Below are 24331 nucleotides of genomic sequence, written 5' to 3' on the forward strand. Positions count from 1 at the left end.
AAACTATCAGGTCATGTGGAGGGTATGCAGAACTAAACAAAAGGTACTTTGTGAAAACCACTACTGTCACTCCAACTAACACTGTTACTACTTCTACTATCAGTGTTACTACTCCCAGTGCTCCCCTCCTCCCTAACGTAGCCTAAAGTAGTGTAATTTACTTAATTAATGCAAGTTTGCGTTAATTAAACTTGCTCCTAACGCAAGTTTTTCGGATCAACCTATTTTGCGCCTCCCCCCCCCTAAAAAAATCCTGGATCCCACCCTGGTTGTTAAGGCTAAGGGTATTAAGGTAGAACTTTTAGGAAATCATGAAGGCAGTGTTGAACTATAGCACAAAACACTATGTTCATACAGGCTGTGAAAAAATCTTATTAGCAATACCTCAGGAACGGCCTAGAGCATTAGGTTGAAACTTTCAAGGCATTTAGAAGGATATATTTAACTACACCAAAACACACTATATACATGCGGGTTATTCAAAGGCTGTATCATTCATGTCTCAGAAATGCCATAGAGCATTAATATCAAACTATCAGGGGGTAAAAATGCCATAAATGCACTATCTCGGGCACTGAGTAATAAATTAAAAGTTTTAGGGAAAGTTGAGGAGTAATTGAGACTAATGAGAAGACACGAGATACATACTGGTTGTCAAAAGAGAGGATCAGCAATATTTGAAACGCCTTAGAATATGAAGTTGGAACTTTCAGGACTAAGACTACTGCTACTAGTACTACAGCTTATACTACTATGAAACTAGATTAGAAGTGCTTAGGAGTATCCAGGTTTTCAAAATGACGCAAGTGCAATATCTCACAATCGGAGTAGAACATAAAGTAGAAACTTTCAGGGAAATATTGTTTGATACAAAATTAAATCAAAAGGCACTATGTGCATGCAGGTTGACAAAAGGGTGTATCAGCAGTATCTCAGGAATGGCTCAGGGCACTAAGTTGAAACTTTCAGGGCTCAAACTATTACCTCTGCACTACTACTCTTTCTACTACAATTGAACTAAACCAAAAGGGTTTAAGTGCATCCAGGTTTTAAATTTGGCATAGGTTCAATGTCAAAGAAACAAAGAGAAAAAACTCAATGAGGAAAAGAGACAGAACGAGACTTCAGCCAGTAGCGAAAAGACAAAAAAGAAAAAAAAACGACGCGGAAATTTTGCCTGTATAAAAACGAGATGTCTTCAGCGTAAGAGAAACAAAGATTAAAAAGCTAAAATAACTAAAAACACATAAGGAAAAACCACCACCAATATTGTAACTACAATTGTCGCAATAGACCACTTAGGTTACTGTTAATAATGGAGTTACTTTGATGAAAGCACCAAAGCAACTGGATAAAAATTATATAAAATGGAACAAGTTAATTATTCTTTTGCGAAATAATCCTGTTGTTTGCTATTACTGATGCAACTCTCCTTTGTCTTGTATTTAGTCTTATCTCTGAGTGATTTTGTAAAAACAGCCAGGGGGATATTTTAACGTCACCTTGTTTCTGCTAAAAGAGGGGTTGTAATTTCTCTAGTGGGTAGGGCGTTTATAATTTGTACTCAGGAATTTCTGGATTCGAAATTAATGTATTTAAGGGAAATTTTATTTTGTAATGGCTACCCAATTAAATTTATAAATGATTTAATAAAAAATAGACGCATTAAATAAACAAATAAAACAACTGCTGTGTCCCAGTCTTCAGAATTGAATTTGTCTAAAAGTTTTATCTCTTTACCATATGTGCCCGGCTTGGGGGGAAAATGAAACAGATTTTACAGAAATATAACATTGATACATGCTTTCAGTCAATAAGACCTTTGAGCAGTTTTCTTAATTCTGGAAAGGATATGACTCCGGGCAAAACGGTTAGTGGTGTTATAGTATTCCTTGTTCTTGTGAGAAGTCTTGTGAGAAGTTTTACAAAACTCACCAACAATTTGTTGAAAGATTTATTGCACATAGCAATTAAATAGAAAAAGCTCTAAAATTAAGCAAGCCTCCTGAAACTTTTGTTTCGGCGTTGGCTGAGCACATTTTCTTCAACCCTGACCATCATGTAAAATTTAAAGATGCCAGGGCCATTTCTGATGACAGTAGTTATACTCAATGGGTGAGGCAATTGAATTAAAAAAACATATGTTTGCAAATGTTTCAATAAATAGGGATACAGGAAATTTTAAATATTGATCCAATTTATAACATTCTCCTAAAAATTGAAGCAGCTCCTAACGAGGGTTTTAAGATTTTACAAAATCACCCAGGGATGAGATTAAATACAAGACCAAGGAGAGTAGCATCAGTAATAGCAAACAATAGGATTATTTCGTAATAGAATAATTAAATTAATTTTTATTTTATATAATTTTTATCCAGTTGCTTTGGTGCTTTCATCGAAGTAACTCTATTAGTAACAGCAATCCAAGGGGTTTGTTACGACAATTGTAGTTTAATATTGGTGGTGATTTTTTCTTATGTGTTTTTAGTTTATTTTAGCTTTTTAATGTTTGTTTCTCTTGCACTGAAGACGCCTTGTTTTTATGCAGGCGAAGTGTCCGTGTCGTTTTTTTTTTTGTCTTTTTGCTACTCGCCAAAGTCTCGTTTTTTCTGTTTTCTTCACTGAGTTTTCTCTCTTTGTTTCTTTATCATGGCTGGCCAGTTCTGCTTGAGATCTATCATAAGTTCAATGTCTCTGGAACTTATCTTTCAGGAAAATTGGAGGGGATGGGTTAAAACTAAATAAGAAGGTGTTATATGTATCCAGATTGTGAGAAGGGCATATCTACAATATTCTAGGAAAAGTTGAGGATGTTGTGTTGGAATTTTCAGAGTATATTGCAAGGGATATTGAACGAAATATAAAATTTATGTATTCAAGCTTTTCACAAGGGAGAACCTTTGTAGAAACTTGCCATAACCAAGTTTGTCTCTTCTAAGATTAATTAAAAAACTTTTTCCACAAAATAAGTTTTTCAAAGAAAAGTAAAGAACTCCATTAAACCAAAATAAGCAAAATAAAATCAAATAATCTACCAAGCGTGAAACTACCATAAATCAGCATCGATAAATCAATGGAACCCAAAACGAACAGAAATTATGATAAATAACCGATTCAAACTCAAAACGAGCAGAAATTAACATGAATAGGGCTCAAAACCCCTATGCCTTCCCAAGGCCAGAACATAATTTGCACTTTACTGAAAAATATAAATGTTTTTACTTTTATAGCTTTAATAAATCAAATAATATAAACATTTTTATTACTAAATATCAGTATATGTATATTAAACTGACAATGCACATTCATTTGTATTTTTTTCAGGGGGAAACTAGTTGGGAGGGGGACTAGTTGTCCTCCAATCACTTTCAACTATTGAAAAGGGCATTAACCCTTTCTATTTTCAATCAAACGAGCCCTTTTCGAAGTTCCTACGACAACTCATTCAATACGAAGTGCGCTGGTCTAAAAAAAATAATAATAATACGTTGTACCCACATCGATCTTTACTATGAAAATGTCAAGCCTTCCAATCACTTTCGATTGTTAAAAAGGGCACTAGTCCTTTCAATTTCCAATCGAATTAGCCCTTTTTGAGTTTCTACGACAACGCTTTCTATAAACAACTTACATGGCCCAAGGACATAAATTACAACCCTTGCCCTAAGAACTGTGAGGGGGTTGTCATCCTCAAAGATCTGATTTCCAGAAATTTCAACTACGTTAAACAAAACAGCTATCTCAAAATTTTGATTGGATGTGTTTGGGGAAATAGTGGGCGTGAGAGGGGCGTTAGTTGCTCTCTAATCACTTTCAACTATTAAAAAAGGCACCAGCCCTTTCAATTTCCAATCGAATGAGCCCTTTTGAAGTTTCTACGATAACGCTTTCAATAAAAGTCTTATATGCCGCCCGGGCATAACTTCAACCCCTTGACCGAAGGGCGGGGGGGGGGGGATCGAAAAGAGTGTGGCAGCCCCATTCCACTCTTGGCTATAAGTATACTTTTTGACAGTCTGGGCATCTACTCTTCTCGCAAGATGATTTTCTATCCTCTCTCATTAGGTATCTTTGCTTTAGATGTGCACCACCGTTAATACGCAGCACCCGTGTGTGTGTGCTGTCCTGGACCTCCGTGGGGTCTTTTTAGTCTAGCTTGGGAGATACACTGGCATCATTCACATTAGACCTGGTCCCGGAAATCCTGGGAATCTTCCAGAAAAACAATATACCAAAAATGGATGGGAATCTTGGCACTACGGAAGGAATTATATAATGTGTGGAATCCCAGGTGGTCTGCCAGGGGTGGGAATCTTGCCAGGGCGGGGATTCTTGCCAGGGCTGGAATCCTGCCATGAAGGGAATCTTGCCAGGACGCGAATCTTGCCAGGGGTGGGAATCTTGCCAGCTGAACTCTAGAAACAGGGATGATGTGACGTTAAAGGGTTGTCGTAGAAATTCTATGACAATTTCCCTGTTATTACTACTTTTAAATTATATCGAGCAAGACCATTTTTTAATCTCCATTATCGCCTAGCCGAAGTCTGGATTCCATCCTCGGAATGAGCAGACACAGTTCAAACTCCGCCGCAGCGCGCGGGATGGCCAGATTCCGTCCGCGGAATGAGTATACACTGATCAAACTCCCCCACAGCGCGCGGGATGGGTGGGAAAAAGAAGTTCCCCCCATTGCGCATTTTGATATTTTTGCTGAAAAATGCCCCCTCGGTTACAACTGAACAGTCGCAGACAAACCGCTCGGTGGACTGAAGAGTCCCTTGGAGGCGGCCATCGACCGGGGGGGGGCTGTACCTGTAGCGGACAGAGGCGGGATAATAATAAATAAACACTTGAAAATTACCTCTTTGCGTAACGAGAAAAAAATATATGAATAAAAAGGGCAGTGTTGAGCTGGTGATCGCAAAAACCGCCCTACCCCCCTCCACAGACGGCCCCCCTCCCCTGGAGTCCTCTCCCTGCATCTTTCCTTAAATTAGGCATGCTTTTTTTGTCCTTTTATAAGCTACAATAATGTCTAAAAATTGCATCTATTATCATGGCGCCCCCTGAAGATTATTGCTAGGTGGAGGGTGGAATCTATTGTTAGGATATTGTGAAATATCTATCAGGTTATCTCAAAGAAATGAATATTTTTGTGAAAATTTTTCAGATATTATCCCTTAATATGGTTTAAACATACCACTAATTTCAGGTCGCCCGGGGGGGGGGGCTCTGGTGCCAGAGGGTGATGGATGAGGGTGATGCCATGGTGGTGTGGAGTGTTTTGTGGGGCATCATGATAGGCTTGAGTTGCAAAAACTTGAATCACGGGCTTTAAAGGCATAATTTTTATTAGAAAATGCCTGAAGGATGTCTTGGGGGAGATGTAGCGATGCCAAGGGGGTGTTTAACATCATTCATAATTTACCAAGGTGGTATGGATTGTCATTGACTAGTGAACTCTAAAGTTTAAAGATAAGTTGGAAGGCTTTAAATCAATTTTTTGCTAGAGGGGGAGTGAAATCTAACAATACTCAGTGAAGCGGTGCATTTTGTTATAAATCATTCAAAGAAATCTCTTAATATGGTTTAAATGTATCACTAATATCAGGTCATCCGGGGTTTGGGGGGGGGAGGGGGGTTGCTGGTGTCACATGGGTGAAATGCTATGGTGGTGTGGGGTATTTTGTGGGGCACTATGATTGGCTTAGGTTGCAAATAACTTGAATCACGGGTTTTAAAGACATAATTTTTATAGGAAATACCTGAAAAATGTCTTAGTGGAGATGATGTCTTGTCAGGGTTAGGGAGGGGAGTCAAGTAATGTTATTCTGGGGCGAAATAGAGCTTAAAAGTTAGGGTGGAGACATTAAGGAGTTTTTCCAATGGAAGAGGTGAAAATCTAACAGGTACTAAAAGAAATGGATATTTTCCTTAAAAGCTCTTAACATGTCTTAAATTTACAACTAAAACCAACCTTATTCCTCCTATTTTGCCAGCTAGACGGGGGGGGGGGGGCGTATTTTCGCGATATTGTGAAATCTAAAATCCCACGTAAAGAAACAATGTATTTTCGTTTTATCCTTATTAAGATATTGAGAGCAAATGTCTCCTGGAGTGTATCAAATTGGGAGAGTAACGCATCTTTCTCACGAGTGCCAGAAAATGGGGAATCTTAGCTGTCCTGCCATAGGTTAATTTTAGAATTTGGCTCCTGATACATATTACTGGAAATGGTTTCATGGACGACTTGCTTGGGGTGCTGTACCATTGGAAAGGAATGACCTTTCGAGTCCTGGCGGGGTCAAGAACTATAGAAAAAAAAATATGAAAGGTGTTTCGAGCAAAAAAATGAAACGCCGAAAAAAGAAAATGTCTTGAGGCTTTTGGACGAAAAATGTCAAAATGGTATTATCTGACAGTGATGGATGCACCGACCATGCGTAAGATGCGCTGACCTTACATAAAGTGTGTTCCGCCATTAAATTAATGAAAAAACGCTTTGAGGGTTTCGGACAAAAAAAAGTATTACGTGGCAGTGTTGCACAATAATTACGTAAGGTGTGTGCTCTCGTTACATTACAAGTGGGGATCGCCCCATGGATTCCTGACGCAGGGTTACATGAAATTGCGTCAAGCATATTAGACCTGTCCGTTTGAAATGGGGTAAGTCGTATGACGTCATAGGAGTCCAGAGGGGTGTGTCAAAGTGTTTTTCCATGTGTGTTCCCTTTAATAGAACAGGTGACTGCGTTGTGCAGGTGCGAGGGGTTAGGAGCTCCCCTTGTATTTTTCCCAATTATCCCGACCACTTTCCAAGTAATTGAAACACCTGGGAATTTCATCTAGAAATAGGGCATGTGCTTGGAATCTTGCCAAGGATGAAATTCTTTCCAGTGGTGGGTATTTGCATATTTGACGTCAGAGGGCTCCCAGGGAATAGCCTAATACCTACAACCTTAAAAAAATGTCCAGATCGGGATTCGAAGGGGGTGGGCTTCCGTTGAATCAATGGAGGGGGTACTACTATCGTAGATACATCCAATAGGTAAGGTGTCTAGCCGGTAAATTTAACTTAAAATAGAATTCCAGCCCTTATACTATCTTAACCTCTTCATAATATATTAAAGTTTCCGAATTCTAAATCTCTTCACCCCATTTCTGTATCGTCTGGTCCTCCAGCACCCACTTGATTTCCTTGTCCAAGTATAATTGTTGATTACTTGGTCCAAGGCTATCATTCCATGCGAAAGTTAAACCTGCTTTATCCAGTACCTCCTTAACTTTAAAAGGCGAAGATCTTTTCCTTCGTAACTGAAATAACTCATCACATGCAGCCTTCAGTAGCCTATTACTGGGAGCTGTACAACACATTGTCAAAATTTAATCATTTGGACCGTTCTATAATTTTTAAGAGACCACAGTCCAAGGTCTCCTTTAAGAAACTGAGTATGGGGCATTCTATGCAGCCCGTACGATCTCTTAAAATAACCTAGCTAAACATATTTCTAACTGGGCACCGCTCTCATGTCCCCAAATCTCTGCCCCGTAATGGAGAGTCGGCATATATATGTGAATCTCAAATTACGTCTTAGCGTAATCATTGTATTATACTTCCATTTTAAGTAATGGCGTGGCAAATCAGTAGTTTCATTTAATTCTGGGAGGCAATTGACAACCTAACCATTAATTTTGTTTACTTCTTTCTCGTGTGACCGTAAAATGACGGGCTCCTCTATTCCATTGTAATTTTGATTGCTTTGCGAGTGCTTCCTAATCGATTGATAATGCTTGTTGCCGCATGTCTGCTAACTGTATATTTTGTTGTGTATCATTTTCTTTTATGTTTCGTTGTGATTCTCACTATTTCTCGTCTTCTAACCGCAGACTTCGTTTTGCATCATTTCCGTTTGCGATTCGTTGTGATGCTCGTTGTCTACCAAAAGATTTCACTGTACTTCGTTTTAGGTCTTAGTTACCTCAGACATTATTTAATGTCTTTTGTCTTAGCTGCTTGGGTTCACTTTCATCATTTTGTATAAATTCAAATGAGGCCATAGATTCAAAAAACAACTTCTTTTCGAGCTTTTCCTAAGCATTTGCTTTTGCTTTAATTGCGCCAGTATATATTGCAGTAGCAATTAGGTACATGCCCTCTCAAGGTAACATACACTCTGAAATACCTAAATTGCAAATTAGTTTAATTATCATGCTATTCCTTAGTTTTAAGTCTCAGGGTGTCAAATCAGCAATTTCAACTGAATTAAGAAATCCTGGAGTAAATTTGATTCCTTCTTCCTGTTTATCTTACACAGAGTCATGGTTTTTATAGGATTTACTGGGTCCCATCTTCTAAAATAATCGAATGAAGAATAGGCGTTGATATCATTTAAAGATTAAATTTGGGTACCGAATATGTTTAGCCGAAATAATTGCCGATCGCCATAAAGAGTTACAACTATGGACATGGACACTGGACAAAGATTTGGCTGAGATATTAAGTAATTGGGAGAGTTTATTTCCTCAGGAGACTCTAGACCAGAGAGGCAAATTCTCGGTAGCAGGGTCACAACTTTCCAACCAGTTGTCCGTTGAGTGAATCGGAATCCCCCAAGGGACTCCTCCCCCGTGACAGAGACCGAATCTCCCTTAGTTTCCCCAACCCGTTGTTTGTCGTTCATCTCTTTTCGCAAACATCTTGTTTTATTCCTCATGGGTCTTGGTCCTCTTTGTCCCTTATTATTTAAGTTATCTAGGCACAGCCCATCCAGTTTATTATTTATTGCCACTGCAGGCTGAATCTCCAATTTTTGTTCCTTTTTTGCACTTCTCTGTTCATCTGTACTTTTCTCAAATTTTCCAATCGCGCACATTAAATCATCATTAAATCTGAATTGGACTCCAGTATCCATCATCTTTGACTGCCTTTCTTTATTGTAGTTCCTTTTTGCATTTTTTTCCCTCTCTTTTAGTTTTCTTTACTTTTACCGCAGAAACAAATATTTCGTTATCAAATGGGAACTGAACTCCGACATTTGGAATTTTCGTATTGTACTAAAATTTCTCGAACTTTACGAGGAAAAGCGCGTATAATAAATTTCGTCTCATTTTTCTCTGGTACAATCAGTGCTGCATTTTTGCAAATATTTTTCTACGTCTCATATTCGTTAAAAGCGTTCTCAAGTTTTCTATTTTCTGGAAATGTTCCCGAAAAATCATTTTCGCTGGTCTTATATTCAATATTATGTGGTCTTTTTACTTCCGCATCCCACTTTTGCGGATTATCAACATTTCGAACACGGCTATCAAGCATTTCGTTTTTTGACAGGGCAGGCTCAGCCTCCCAATTTGTTATATGGGCCGGTCCACCACCCCCCGTTGTTTTTCCGTCTTAGTGTAGTTTTGTGATTTTCCCACTGTTAAACAAGTCGATTTTAAATTTAGGAGATTCCTGATATCCCCAAAGTCTCCTCCTAATAAAACATCCACTGCTAGAGTAGATTCTAAGTCTACTTTTATCGTTATTCTCTGGACTGTACCGTCCTTCTTTGCCATTTTTTATTCTTACCCAAGCAGACGGGCATTGGTGCTCATCTCCATAATAACATACTGTTGTAATACTATTTTTATGGTCTATTTCTGTCTTTTTAATTAGTTCCATTCGCAAAAATGTTTGTTCACTCCCTGAGCCAATTACCATTTCGGTCAATTTTCCATTTAATTTTTCTTCTATTTTATGCGATCTCACAAACCCGTCAATGTTTCCTTTATTATGGGCTATAGCCCAATTTATTCTTTTGTAGGTTTCTTTCTCATCTCTATTATAGTAATTTTTAGAAAAAGGCTCTGACATTTTACCGGATTATCAACACTTTGAACTGGAGTAAAAAGCATTTCGTTTTTTCGACAGGGTGGCTCCGTCGCCCATTTTGTTATTTGGGCCGGTTCACCTCCCTCCGTAGTCAACGAAGTAGCATGTTTTCCCGTAAAAGTGTTTAATGTTTGGTAATTTTCATTTTCTCGCGATTGATCCTTAGACAAATTATTATGGCTATCCGACGGCCTATAAGTAACTTGTGATAAAACGTAACTTTGCGAATTTCCCCAACGAGTTTTCATTAGTCTGTCAATTGTTTTTGCAACATCCTTGTAATATTTTTATCGGCCTCCCTACGGGCCTGTCTTTCTTCCTTTACATTTTCCTCTACTATCTTGCATAATTTAGAGGTGTATTCTTTTCGCAGTCTAGTATTTTTCTTAATTAATTGAAGAACCTTGCCAATAATTTCCATCTGAAATTTTAACTCTTCTTATTTAACTCTTCTTATTTTAACTCTTCGTTCTCTCTTATTTAACTCTTCGTAGGGTTGAAAATTTTCTCTCAGTGCTATTGTGCGAGCCTCGTAAGTGATTTTTTCCTTTTCACCAGAGGGACGAACCCTATCCAATTCAATATATAGATCCTCAATTATCTTTTGAAGTTTAAGAACAATTATTTCATCCTCCTTATATACTTTCATCTTTGCTCTTAAAATATAAATATGACGCTGAATATTTCAGCAATTGCCGACCGTTCTTTTTCATTTTCCTTAATAATTTCTTCATATATTTGTAATTACTTTTTATCGGCCTCCGTAAGGATTTTGAAAGCAATATCTTCTGTCTTGCTAGCTCCGTTGAATTCTGCTACTCTTATCAAAAACTCCGTATTGCTATGATTAATATCTTTAGACAAGATTCTTTTTAGAAACTCTTGTTTGCTAAATATCTTGGAAAGAACATTTAATCTAGAGCTAACGTTTCTTAGTCTAGTTGGTCTCCATACATCCGGAAACCAGAAATTTTTTGGTTGATCTCACTAAAAAGCCTCTATATGGGGCTTTTCCCCTCTTTCTGCTTCATTTCTATGTTTCTTTTCTTTCATGTCTCTTTTTTTATAGGCTACTCTTGCCCTTTCGTCCTCTTTTCTATTTTCCTCCTCCTTTCGTTCTCTAGCTATTCTGATAATCTCTCTTTCTTCTCTATCTTCTTTTTCTTTTCGTTCTCTGGCTATTCTTTCTTCGTTCATGAAATTTAATATATATTGTGTCATATCTACATGACTACTTTTTCGTGAGCCCCTGCTGGATCTTGTTTCAGTACTGCTCCTTCTATTCGGACTACTTTGATTCCGTCTGTCATTATTTCTTCGTAATTTATTTTCTGAATCTGTTCGTTCTCTATTAGTATTTTCTCTTACCTGCAACTCCCCTTCATTTTGCACAGTATCTGAGGGGTGATTTCGTCTTGTTTTTTTATATCTTCCTTTTTTTTTCGTACCCTCTCATTTTACCGCGTATACTCCTTCCCGATTATATTATCTCTTAATTAATTACTTAATCGTTGCGAGTTTAACACTGGCACATGCCAAAATTATCGTACTCACTTACTATTCTGAATTTTTAGTGCCGTTTAATGACATCCAAGAGTTTTTCAAATAACCGGAATATCTAGACTTCATTAGGGAATAAAGATGTCTTTCACAGCAAGCAATTTTACTCCCGAGAAATATATCTCCGAAAAACGAATTAACAGGGGTTGGACAAGAAAGTCAACTGAAAAACCGCGCGAATATTCCACTAGTGAATTAGCTAGACTAAAACTCAAACAGGGAAACTACCCTGTAAAACAAATCACTTATCCTCCCAGGATACTCGTTCTCCAAATGTTATCTCCTCTAAGGCCAATTACTCAACAGGACATGTGCCTCTCAGATTTATTGTAAAGTATGTGCACAAAACTGGAAAAGTCTCCTAATTTACCGTATTCAATAATAATACAACTTTTTTCAGTGAAGATTGTATCTAATTCCACCAATTTACTCAAATAATAACCTGATAACACGACTTTCACTGTTTTCTTATCTCTCCTTAAACTCTGTAATACTTTCTAATAAGGAGAGATTCCCCCAAATAAAGTCAAACCTCGAGTAATTTCACGTTATTTCTTTTTATTATTGTCTAAGTAGGCACAGCCCATTTAGTTCTTCGTAATTCCGTATATATATTTTTTTTGCCATTTTTCTCTAATTTCCGTTTAGGCTCAGCCCAAACCTTGATGAAAGGAGGTAGTGAAAAAGGGTTATACACTTTCTCCCTACACTGCGTCGTTCCTGGGTAGGAGCCTGGCTCATCAAATTTTAAATTCGCAATCTGTCAACTCTGTCTTTCCGTGCCGATTTTTACAGCCTATAGCCTATACTGTAGGCTCATTTTCAACAGTCTTTTTGGAAACGTGGAATTCTTTTACTATCAGATTTACCAATAGGATCTTTCTTACTGCCACCAGTATTATACTGGTAGGCCACGACTGCCACCAGTATTCGTGTGGTAAGGTATGGGTGTCACCACTTATTGGTGCAAAAATGGTGCTACACCACTTACTGGAGGGAAAGCCCCTGATGGCGCCAAATATTATAATGGGATGCCCGCGCTTACCACAACAATTCTGTAAATATAGGGTTTGCTAATACCCAATTGACAATATACCCTGCCTCAGGGTATGATAACATGATCGAACGGTCAGACGTCCCACTTTAAGGGCAAAGGTACCCAACCTGGGTTACCACTAATATTTCTAACTATCTCCTTGGACTCCACCAAGGCAAAATGTCAAGGATTATATAGAACAAAAAAGCTTACTGTATTCAAGATCACGCATATATCAGAACTGATCCTTAAAATAATATATTTTTTCCTAGACCGCTCAACCGCGTGTCTGCAGCGGTGGTAGGCGAATTTTTCCAGCCAATCCAAATGCTTACCAATTACCACCTTACTTCAAATGAATCGGGTTTATGCCCCTTCTTTCACCTCCAGACAATTTAGACCAGACTTGTAATCTGATAGTAACTTTTAGCTATGGTGAGTCATCCGTAACTGCTTAATTAAACCTCCTGGTTTTTAACCACCTACGCAGTTAAAGAAAGAAAAATGACGCGGCCAAAATTAAGAGAAAATTAATAATTACTGCCAAGGGGAAAAGGGAATAATTAAAGAACCCAAAGAAAAGAACAAGGAAGGACATTTATCTGAAACAAACCAGGACCAATGGTCCCAACAATATATATATATATATATATATATATATATATATATATATATATATATATATATATATATGTATGTATGTATGTATGTATGTATGTATGTATGTATGTATGTATGTATGTATGTATGTATGTGTGTATATATATATATATATATATATATATATATATATATATATATATATATATATATATATATATATATATATATATATATATATATATATATATATATATATATATATATATATATATATATATATATATATATATATATATATATATATATATATATATATATATATATATATATATATATATGTATATATATATATGTATATATATATATATATATATATATATATATATATATATATATATATATATATATATATATATATATATATATATATATATATATATATATATATATATATATATATATATATATATATATATATATATATATATATATATATATATATATATATATATATAGTGATACCGGTATCGCAAGTGATACCATATATTTCCCTTGATAAAGTAAGAGATAGCTTATGGTAACGACATTTAACGGTCCAAACGGGTTCTCCTTACAAGGACCACAGTAATCAGCCATCACTGGAATTTGAAGGTCCCATTTGAAGGAATTGAAGAACTGCCTATTAAGAGTGAGTCCCAAAGTCCTGAAATTCGAAAGGAGTATACTAGACCACTAATTTTGATGACCAAACCCCCCTGATTCAAAGGTAAGGGCAATTTTGCACGTAAATAGGTTTAACTCAAAAAACCTGTAAATAATGCTCATTACTAGCCAATAGCCGCTTAAATCCATTTATTTGCTTTTCTAGCCATGGGTCAATTTGTACAGAAACACTTTATTCGCTCATCCACTCGATAAATAAGTAGCTTTAGTTTATATTTACTCATGTGGCACTCTAATCAAATCTTGAACTGTTACTGAGAAAAAAAAATCCCGAAAAACAACGAGAAATGGCATCATTACTTTGGCTATAAGAAGTACGGCTTAAAAAAATAAAAAGACTACAACAAAATTCAAAACAGACTAAAATGTAGTCAGGACAAAGCCTTATTGAGTTATCTAAGATACGTGGTAAGTGAAGAAATTGAAATAAGGAACAAAAAGGAGAGACTTTTTGAGACAGTAGAAGAACAAAATAAATACAACCGAATTTTCGAACATTTTGACATTACAGTCGAAAATCGTCATCACTGACCACAAGATCAAACAACAACAAAAATTGAATAGAATGAAGTCAAGTATATAAAATTTCAAGCCCTACAGTCACCATTGCTAAATCAATGCTAAGCTAAATGAAACCAATTGAAACAAATACTACACATTTACACGATGAGATATATCCGATATTTTGCTGAATTTGCAACTTCATGGTTCATCGGTTTATTTTATACGAAACTTAAGCACAAAATCCACTGAAATCCCCATAACTATTCTCTCCCACCAAAACACAATCAGTTTTCCCCTCTCAATGGAGAAAGACTAAAGAGTCCTTAGAATCATTCCAATTTACGAACAGAAATGAAAATGATTTGTGGGGTCAATAGTTTACCGAGATGAGTTATTTTGACCAACCTTGTGTTTAGGGTTTGCTCAATTTGATGGTTTCAATTTCAATCAAACTGCTCTACTTCTCTGGACTATTTTCCCCCTCTTCCAGAAATAATTAAATTTTTTATCCTAGTAACATATCATTAGTAGTCTTATACTTAAGAGTTTTACATGTTCGGAGTCAATGGAACCGCAAATTCTTTGGGTTGCTTGCACGTTGTTAAGCTATTATCCAATTCCATTTTGGAGTTGCACTTACTTATTGCACAGTTTACTCATTTCAAACAGTTTGTTAGCATTTACTACTGGAAGAGGTAAATATAAATAGTAGTAGCATGTGTCACAACGAAATATCTATTTGACAATACGTTTACCGAATATTAGGAGGTATATTTTTTTTATTTTCGCTGGATAGACTTTATGCCATCATGAAATGTAAAAGGTTATCATCAAATGACATCATAAAATTTCAGATAATTATCTTTTAATTATCAGATAATTAAATAGCAATTAGAGTCTTTCCTTTTGATTTTTACTCTTGACTATAAGAAAAATAATAAATGCAAATTAAAATATGTCATTACTCTCACTGTATAATAATCGACTTATGCCACCCTAATACTTATTATTTTTATTTTTCAACAAAAAAAACACATTTTTCTATGCACCTTTCTCAGTATCAGTAGCTTCAACTTCTTGTTATCATCATTTGCATAAGTTAAAATCCAAATGAAACCAAACAACGAGTGCAGAGTTCACTTACCACGAAAGTGGTGTGAATTCCCTACATACTGTGTAGGTCCGATCGCAAATTTTATAGCTTTCAAATGCCCGCTAGATGAGAGGTATCTTGAGTTTTATGACGCTAGTTCTGTATTCACTCCACAAATTGCTATGGACAGAGCCAAAAGCTTCAAAATCAGAAATCCACATACAGACAATTGTGATTATCGCTGTCGTTTCTATTTAACTGTCCTAGATTGATGATTTTGTTCTGCAAAATTTTCATTTTGTGATTCGTTGAGATTCTTGCTGTCACTTGCTTTCTAACTGAAGATTTCACTGTTCATCATTTTCATTTGTGATTTGTTTTGATTCTTGCTATCGCCTGTCTTCTAACCAAGATTTTGTTGCACATCATTTTATCTGTGATTCGTTGTGATGTTCACTGTCGCTTATCTTCTAACCATAAATACTTTCATTTGTGATTCATTGTTATTCTTACTGTCGCTTGTCTTCTAACGGGATATTTCGTTGTATATTATATTCACTCGCGATTTAATGTGATTCTTGCTGACACTTGTCTTCTAACTGAAGACTTTGTTGTGCATTTTTATCATTTGTTGTGATAGTCGTTGTTGCAAGTCTTCTAACCACAGATATCGTCCTTCTCATTTCTGTGCATCACTACCTCAGATATTTTTTTCGTGCCGTTTGCTTTAGCTGTTCAGAATAATTCATCATCTTGTATAATTTTGCATGACACCACAGATACCAATAAACCTAGTTTACAGCTTTACCCAGTACTTATTTTGTTTTAATTATGTTATAATATAGTTCAGAAACAATCAGGTAGATTCCATCGCAAGTAACCTCTGAAATACATAATTAATGGATTAGCATAATTATCGTGTTATTCTGCAGTTTTAAGACATAGGGTGGCAAATCGACAATTAAAATTTAATTTAAGATATTCTGTCGGGAACTCAAATGTACTATCTTGTTTTCACTTCATAGGAGTTGTATTCTCCCTACGATGCGTATTCTCTTTGGATGCGATCGGCAATCTCACATTAATTTTACCTACTTCATTTTTGAGCAGCGCTAAAGTAACGCGTTCCTTCATTCCATTCTAATTTTGATTTGTCTTGTAACAACCGATTTCATTGTGCAGCATTATCGTTTGCTATTCGACCTGATTCTCATTGTGGTGTATCTTCTAACCGACGATTCTGTTATGCATAATTTTCGTTTGTGATTCGACGAGATCCTTGCGGTCGCCTGTCTTCTAACCTCGGATTTCATCATTTTCGTCTAAGTTTCATTTGTGATTCATTGTGATAGGTTTTTTTTTCAGGCCAAAAAATGCTAGTGGTTCAGTTGTCAGAAAAAATTATCGAGTCATTTTCGATAAAAAATATAGCCATTCGCTATAAATATACATATACAGTTTTTCTCGCTTAAAAAGAGGGTGCCATTGTAGATAAAAGTATCTATAGGCCGTCCCAGGGGTTCTTGAAGCCACTGGAGACGTCTTTTTTTTTATTACGGTACTAACACCAGGCTTGGCATTTCTTCCACAGGTATTTATCAGGTCTTTTATCTTTTGCTAAATCGTAAACCAGGATTCTTACAATCCTCCTTATAAATATGTGATCGAATACCCTTAGGGTTTCTAATGCCGTTTAATTTCACTCCCCACATCTCACAACCGAATAAGAGTAAATACTTTGGTAGCTGGTCCTATCCTTAAACGATTTTCGGGTGACCAGCCACCGCGAAGGCCAACAAGCGAGCCTAGACATTCGGATTCACTTCCCCCTCTGACGAAATCGGTTTTGCAGAAAAATGGCTAAAACTTTTGCATTAATGCAGATAAACGAGACTCCTTGGTAGTTGCTGTAGTTCGTTTTATCTGTTTTCTTGAAGACCGGGAACTCTTGAAGAGGTGAGATCAAGTATAGGTTACCTAGCGCAAGTGATATCATATATTTCCCTTGATAAAGTAAGAGATGCCTTGTGGTAACGACAATCGACGGTCCAAACGGGCTCTCCTTACAAGGACCATAGAAACAACCATCACTGGAACAAGAAGGTCCCCTTTGAAAGAATTTAAGAACTGCCTATTAAGAGTGAGTCCCAAAGTCCTGAAGTTCCAAACGTGTATACTAGACCACTAATTTTGATTACCAAAAGCCCCTGATTCAAAGGTAAGGGCAATCTTGCACGTAAATGGGTTTAACTTAAAAAGCCTGTAAATAATGCTCATTACTTGCCAATAGCGGCTTAAACTCATTGTTTTGCTTTTCTAGCCATGGGTAAATTTGCCCATGGCATCAATGAATGAAGCCATGGCTATATTCACTCATCCACTGGATAAATAAGTGGCAAAAAAAAGCCTGAAAACAACGAGAAATTACATCATTACTTTGGCTATAAGAAATACGACTTAAGAAAATGAAAAGACTGCAACAAAATCCGAAATAGACTAAAGTACAGTCAAGACGAAATTTTACTGACCCATCTAAGATACGTGGTAAGTGAAGAAATTAAAATGAGGAACAAAAAGGAGAGACTTTTTGAGACAGTAGAAGAAAAAATTAATGCAACCAAATTTTCAAACATTTTGATATTACAGTTGACAATCATCATCACCGAACACAAACAACAAAAAGAATTAAATAGAATGAAATCAGGTTATAAAATTGTAAGCCTTACCGTCACCATTTCTAAATCAATTCTGAGCTAAATGAAACCAATTGAAAAAAACACTACGTATTTTGACGATCGGATATCTAAGGTATTTTGCTGAATTTGCAACTTCATGGTTAATCGGTTTTTTTTATGCGAAATTTAAGCAGAAAATCCTCTGAAATTCCCGGAACTATTCTCTCCCACCCAAACCCAATCAGTTTTCCCCTCTCAATGGAAAAAGGCTTAAGAGTTCTTAGAATCACTCCAATTTACGAACAGAAATGAAAATAATTTGTAGGATCAATAGTTTACCGAGGTGAGTTATTTTGACCAACCATGTGTTTAGGGTTTGCTCTATTTGATGATTTTAATTTCAATCAAACTGCTTTGCTTTTCTGGAATGTTTTTCCCCGTCTTCCAGATATAATTAAATTTTTTCATCCTAATAACAAATGATGAGTAGCTTTATACTCAAAAGTCTTATATATTTGGAGTCAATGGGAAACGCAAATTCTTTGGGGCGCAAGCATGTTGTTAGATTGTTATCCAATTACATTTTAGAGTTGCACTGACTCACTGCCCAGTTTACTCACTTCAAACCGTTTTTTAGCAATTACTGTATGAAGAGGTAAGTAGAAATAGTTGTACCACGCGTCACAACAAAATATTTACTGACTTATTCGTCTCCTCAATATTATTAGTTTTTTTGCTGGATAGCCTTCATGCCATCACAAAATGTAAAAAGGTTATCGTTAAATGACATCATAAATTTTTAGATAAATATCTGTTAGATAGCTATTAAAGTCGTTCCTTTTGAAGTTTGCTCTTGACTATAAGAAAAACAATAACTGCAAATTAAAATATGTCATTGCTCTCACTGTATAATAATCGACTTATGCCAACCTAATGCTTATTATTTTTATTTTTCAATAAAAAATGCATTTTACTATGTACCTTTCTCAGTATCATTAGCTTCAAATTCTTGTTATCATCATTTGCATAAGTTAAAATCCAAATGAAACCAAACAACGAGTGCAGAGTTCACTTACCACGAAAGTGGTGTGAATTCCCTACATACTGTGTAGGTCCGATCGCAAATTTTATAGCCTTCAAAGGCCCCCTAGATGAACGATATCATGAGTTTTATGACGCTAGTTCTGTATTCACTCCAGACATTGCAATGGAAAGAGCCAAAAGCTTTAAAATCAGAAATCCAGATACCGGCGAATTAGAAGAAGCTAAAATAGGCTTGTGGATTGATTTAACATTTGTAGCAGATGGAAAGCGTTACAGATCAACTGTCATAACAGAAGTAGGGGTTGAATTTGCTAAAATAAAATGTGAAGGATTCAACGTGGCTCCAACACCTAAGCAGTATCAAATTTTCAAAAAACTGTGCAGAAATTTCTTAATACAAAATCCGTCAGGTGCCATAGGTGTCCATTGCACACACGGATGTAATCGAACAGGATTTCTCATTGTGTCATATATGGTAGATGTTTTTGGATACAAATTAGAAGAAGCAATTAAAGAATTTAGTCTGAAACGGCCACCAGGAATTTACAAACAGGTATACATTAAAGAATTATATAGAATGTGGCGAAAAGATAGACGTAAAATGATCAAATTACCCCCAAATCCTTCGTGGAATATAAAAGAAGTAAAAAAAAAAGTAAAAAGCGGAGACAGATCAAAAGGAGGCACGTACCGAATTAGTGGAAACAACAATAATTAAGAGAAGGAGAAAAATAAAATGATTTAGAGAAGACGATTAATTAAGTGTTGAAACAGTGAAGTTATATCGGATAGTAAAATAACTTTTTAGTGAATAATAAAATATATTTTAATTTATGCATAATGAAACGCCAGTGATAACGCGAGACACGTGCAAGAGACATGCCAGTTATATACATGTTAAAATATGATTTTCTCTTTAGGTTTCCAGAGGGTGGGAGGAGATTTAAAACTTCCGGTTAAGGGGTTTTGGTGGTATCAATCCACCAACGCTTTCGAACTCTTTTTTCAAAATTCCCGTAATTTTGCTTGGTCATTATTTTTCAAGTTTAACTAGGATAATATTTACCATTCTCGAACCAAAGTCAAACACTGACCCTTTTCAGGGTGGATCCAGGATTTTTTTTAGGAGGGGGGGGGGTGCAGAATAGGTTGATTCGATAAAAACAAATTTAGGGGGGGGGGGCAAAATAGGTTGATCCGATAAATTTACGTTAGGAGCAAGTTTAATTAACGCAGACTTTAGTTAATTAAGTAAATTACAATACTTTAGACTGCGCTAGGGGGGTGGGGCGCCCCTTCGCCCCCCTGGATCTGCCCCTGACTCTTTTACATCTGAAAACTCATTTTAAAAATATTTTTTCTTAATTTTCGCGTGTAGGATTTCAATATTAGTAATTATTTATTTTGTTCATCTTTCTTTTCCTTTCGTGTTATTTATTTTGCTCTATTTTATTCTATTGTGTTCAACCGCACTTTTAACTTTTTACGCTTACTGTTACTCATTTTACATTCAGTTTTAACATTGTAGATAGACCCCGGCGCCGCGCCGGCGGATCGACCGAACGCCGCCGACGAGCGGCCCGGTCGAACGCCGCCAATTTGTCGTACCGCCACCGGTGCGCCAACGGCGCCCCACCACCGACAGAGGCAGCGGCGTTCGGTCGACTTTAAATTAATTGTATGGCAGTTCTTTATTGGGTTAACCGCAATGTCGGAACTTTTCCTTTTTATGTGGTTCAGCATTTCGATTTTCCTGATTAGCAATCAAGCAGGGCCTGCACTATCCTCAAATTTTCTGGTATTTCCCGGAAAATCTATGATTCACGCCCAAAAAAATTCAGTTCCCCAAAAATCATGCAATCACGGTGGCACCCCCAGTAATTTATCACCAGTGACTTTCCCTGCCAAATATTACTTTTCATGCCATAACTCTTCACTGCTCTCTTGTTCTTTAAGTTTCATCTCTTTTGTTACTTTGCATAAAAACAAGAGATATGCAATATGCAATTGCAAACATTGCAATATACTCAGTTCTTAATGTGTTGACAAAAAACTGCATCGTCTTTATAAAATGAGTTTAAATCATTTCGAATTAGTTTCCCAATCGTTATTTCCAACATCGTTCGTAGTCAAGAATTTTATTTTCAAGTTGAATAGAATTATAGAACGAATTCACTACTATACAGCTTCAGCCTTCAGTTGGATTTTTAAATTGACAGCCGACAGTTTGTTTCTACAGCAGAAATGTAAGTTTGCGTATTTTTTTTTTTTTTTTTTGCTGTTTTTAGATAAGATTTTCTTTATGTTTAATAATAAATTGTTGAACGCCTGAATGTTTAATGCTCAATTGTTCGGAAGCTACCCCAAAAATATGACTCATAAATAAATTGTAAATTATTGCCTATAGGGGGGGGGGATAGGGGGCTACAATTTTTAAGTGATAATACCTTATTTTTTTTTATTGAAAGCAGGGATGCCAAAAGGATAATTATTTTTTTCATTTAAAGTGGAGACAGAAGAAAATGATATCAAATTCCCTGGGAAACCATTGAAATATTTTGATAGACCGAGGGCCCCCCATTAAGACTTCTTCATTGTCTTGGATATTTTGCGATTTCTCATAAGCTACTGGCCTAATTTGGATTTTGTGTGTGCTCCCTTTTAGTTAGATTTTTTTGGATCTTATTGAATGCCACTTCGAATCTATGGCTCATTTTTCAAATAATTTCAGTTTTATATTAATAAGTTCGACATATTTGTTGTTGTCTTTGTACCCCTTTACTCATTCACTCAATTTTTTTCCATGACTACTAAGGTGTATACCGAAGTCCCTCGTGTTTTATGTAACCATCGGTAGAACTAGTTAATTTTTAATTAAATTATTTCTCTAACGAAAGCTGAGACGGTATCCCATCATGGTGGTATCCAGAGGGAGGGGGTAGGGGGTATTACATTTAAATGATAATATCTCGAACTTTTTTTTATTGAAAGCAGGGATATCAAAAAGTTAATTTATTTTAATTTAAAGCAGAGACGGAATTCTATCAAGGTGGTATCCAGAGGGGTGGGGGAGTGAGCTATCATATTTAAATGATACTACCGGGATTTTTTTTTTTTTTTTTGAAACCAGGGGTGACAAAGGGTTAATTATTTTTTTTTTTATTTAAAGCATATACGGTATCCTATCAAGATAGTATCCATAGGGGGGGGGGGCATAGGGCGTTTTTATATTTAAGTGATAGTACCTTGATTTTTTTTTTTTTTTATTGAAACCAGGGATGCAAAAAAGTTGACAAGTTGACAAAAATTAAAAAGATTTTAGTGAGTTATACTTGATACAGCACTTTTAAGGTTTTATCCTCCAAAGGGAAAGGAACATATGCGTCCAACCCGCTTTTTTGCTTATTGATGAAGCGGGTTTAATTTGAAAACATTCATTCATAAGTACCAGGCAGATTCACACTGAAACGAATTAGTGTGACGAAAGTGATATCGACATCCCCACCTAAAGTTGCGCGCGAGTGACAATGGCGCCCTTGTTGAAAAACACTTTTTTCAAAGCTTTGAAGAAAAGCAAAAAAGGCTAAATACCCTAACTACGCTTGAAAGCTATTTTAAAAAGAAACTCTTTAGAGATTTCCATGGAAATGACCACAGCAGAAGCTTTGAGCCTGGGTGGGAATCTAAGAGAAGTCTTTGAGTATTTTGACCACAGGAGACTTATTGTTGCGACTTTCTTAAATTTCGTAATTTTTGTGAGCATTTGGAAATCAAAGCTTAAACTCAATAACTGATGCTAAGTGTCCAAACATTTTACTTGGATTAAAAGTGACGAACTAGGATGAAAATCTCAACATTTTCCTGGAGCTAATTCAGTCTGCATATTATTTCATTTAATTACATTTAGAACGAATGAGCTTTTCATTTTTTACCAGAAAATAGCTGGCATTTAATTTTTCTTCATACCGAATAAACCATTAAGTGCTTTTTGTTTCATTGTAATTGAAGTGTTCTCATGTGTTCATCATGTATTTTTCAATTTGATGAATTTACTCCTTTTAGATGCAGTTTATAATTTGACTGATATTAGGTATTTATCAATTTATAATTTGGAATGAATCCCCAAAGGAAAAAAAAACAAATAATATCCAAAAGAGCAGCCAAAAGCAATAAAAAAGCAGCAGTTGAGCCTTAGCCTACATGACACATATTCTATAAAGAAGCCAAAAAACTTTAAAATGCATTTTTTTTTAAATTGTAATTAAAAACCAGTTTTTAATACAAGAAGTATTTTTAAGAATCCAAAAGAAAAAAAAAAAAAAAAAAAAAAAAAACAATCAATATCAAAGTCGACCATTTCAACTGTTTTAAAGGGGACAAAACAAATTTAGGCAAAGGGCATTGTTACGAAACTAAGCTTCTAGGTTCAATTTTACATTAAAAGCTTTTACCCAGACAACTGAAGAATTTTGTGATACGGTATTTGAAATTGCATATGCAGTGATGCTTGATGAAAAAAACTACTAACTTTGATAATTATTTATGTTAAGAATACATAACTAATAGATAATTCAACTACTCGTATTATGCAAGGGTACTGAAACGCCACATCCATTTCGTGTCTATCACATTTCTACTTCTCTTTATGAATAACGAAGAAGACAAGTTTCCAGCCAGTGACTTGTGAATTTTTGAACTCATGAATAGGCTCGAATCTGTTGTAAATTTAAGCATGTGATTTGAGAAAGACTGATGAAAACATTAATGTTTACGGTCAACATTGATCGCGCCGGCGGCGCGGCGTGCTGTTTTTGGCCCCGCCACCGCCGGTCTTCCCTCATCGGCGCGGCGCCGGGGTCTAATTGTAGCTCTCTATCTCTTCCTTCTTGTTTTCAGCTAGTTTTATCGATGTATCTGATTTAACTACCAAATATCATCCTTTTCTTGAATAAATTGATTTCTTAATTATTTATTCTTATTTAATTCGTCTTCTTAATTTTATTTAATTACTTTTTTTCATAATGCATAAGCTTGGCAGTTATCCTTGTGAGAATAGTTTCTTAAATAGCCTTTTTTTTTCTTACCAGACATTGCTACCAGCCCGCCTGTATCGATTCATGAAGGCCATGCATCTTCCAGCTTCCTCCTCCTTAATTTCTGCTTATTCAAACATACAGCCTACCAAATTAGGATTATAACTACTCAATACTTATTTCTCGTAA

This window comes from Artemia sp. Qi Xiang Cuo, chromosome 8 (genome assembly GCF_049724085.1).
Source record: "Artemia sp. Qi Xiang Cuo chromosome 8, ASM4972408v1, whole genome shotgun sequence".
Taxonomy (NCBI): domain Eukaryota; kingdom Metazoa; phylum Arthropoda; class Branchiopoda; order Anostraca; family Artemiidae; genus Artemia; species Artemia sp. Qi Xiang Cuo.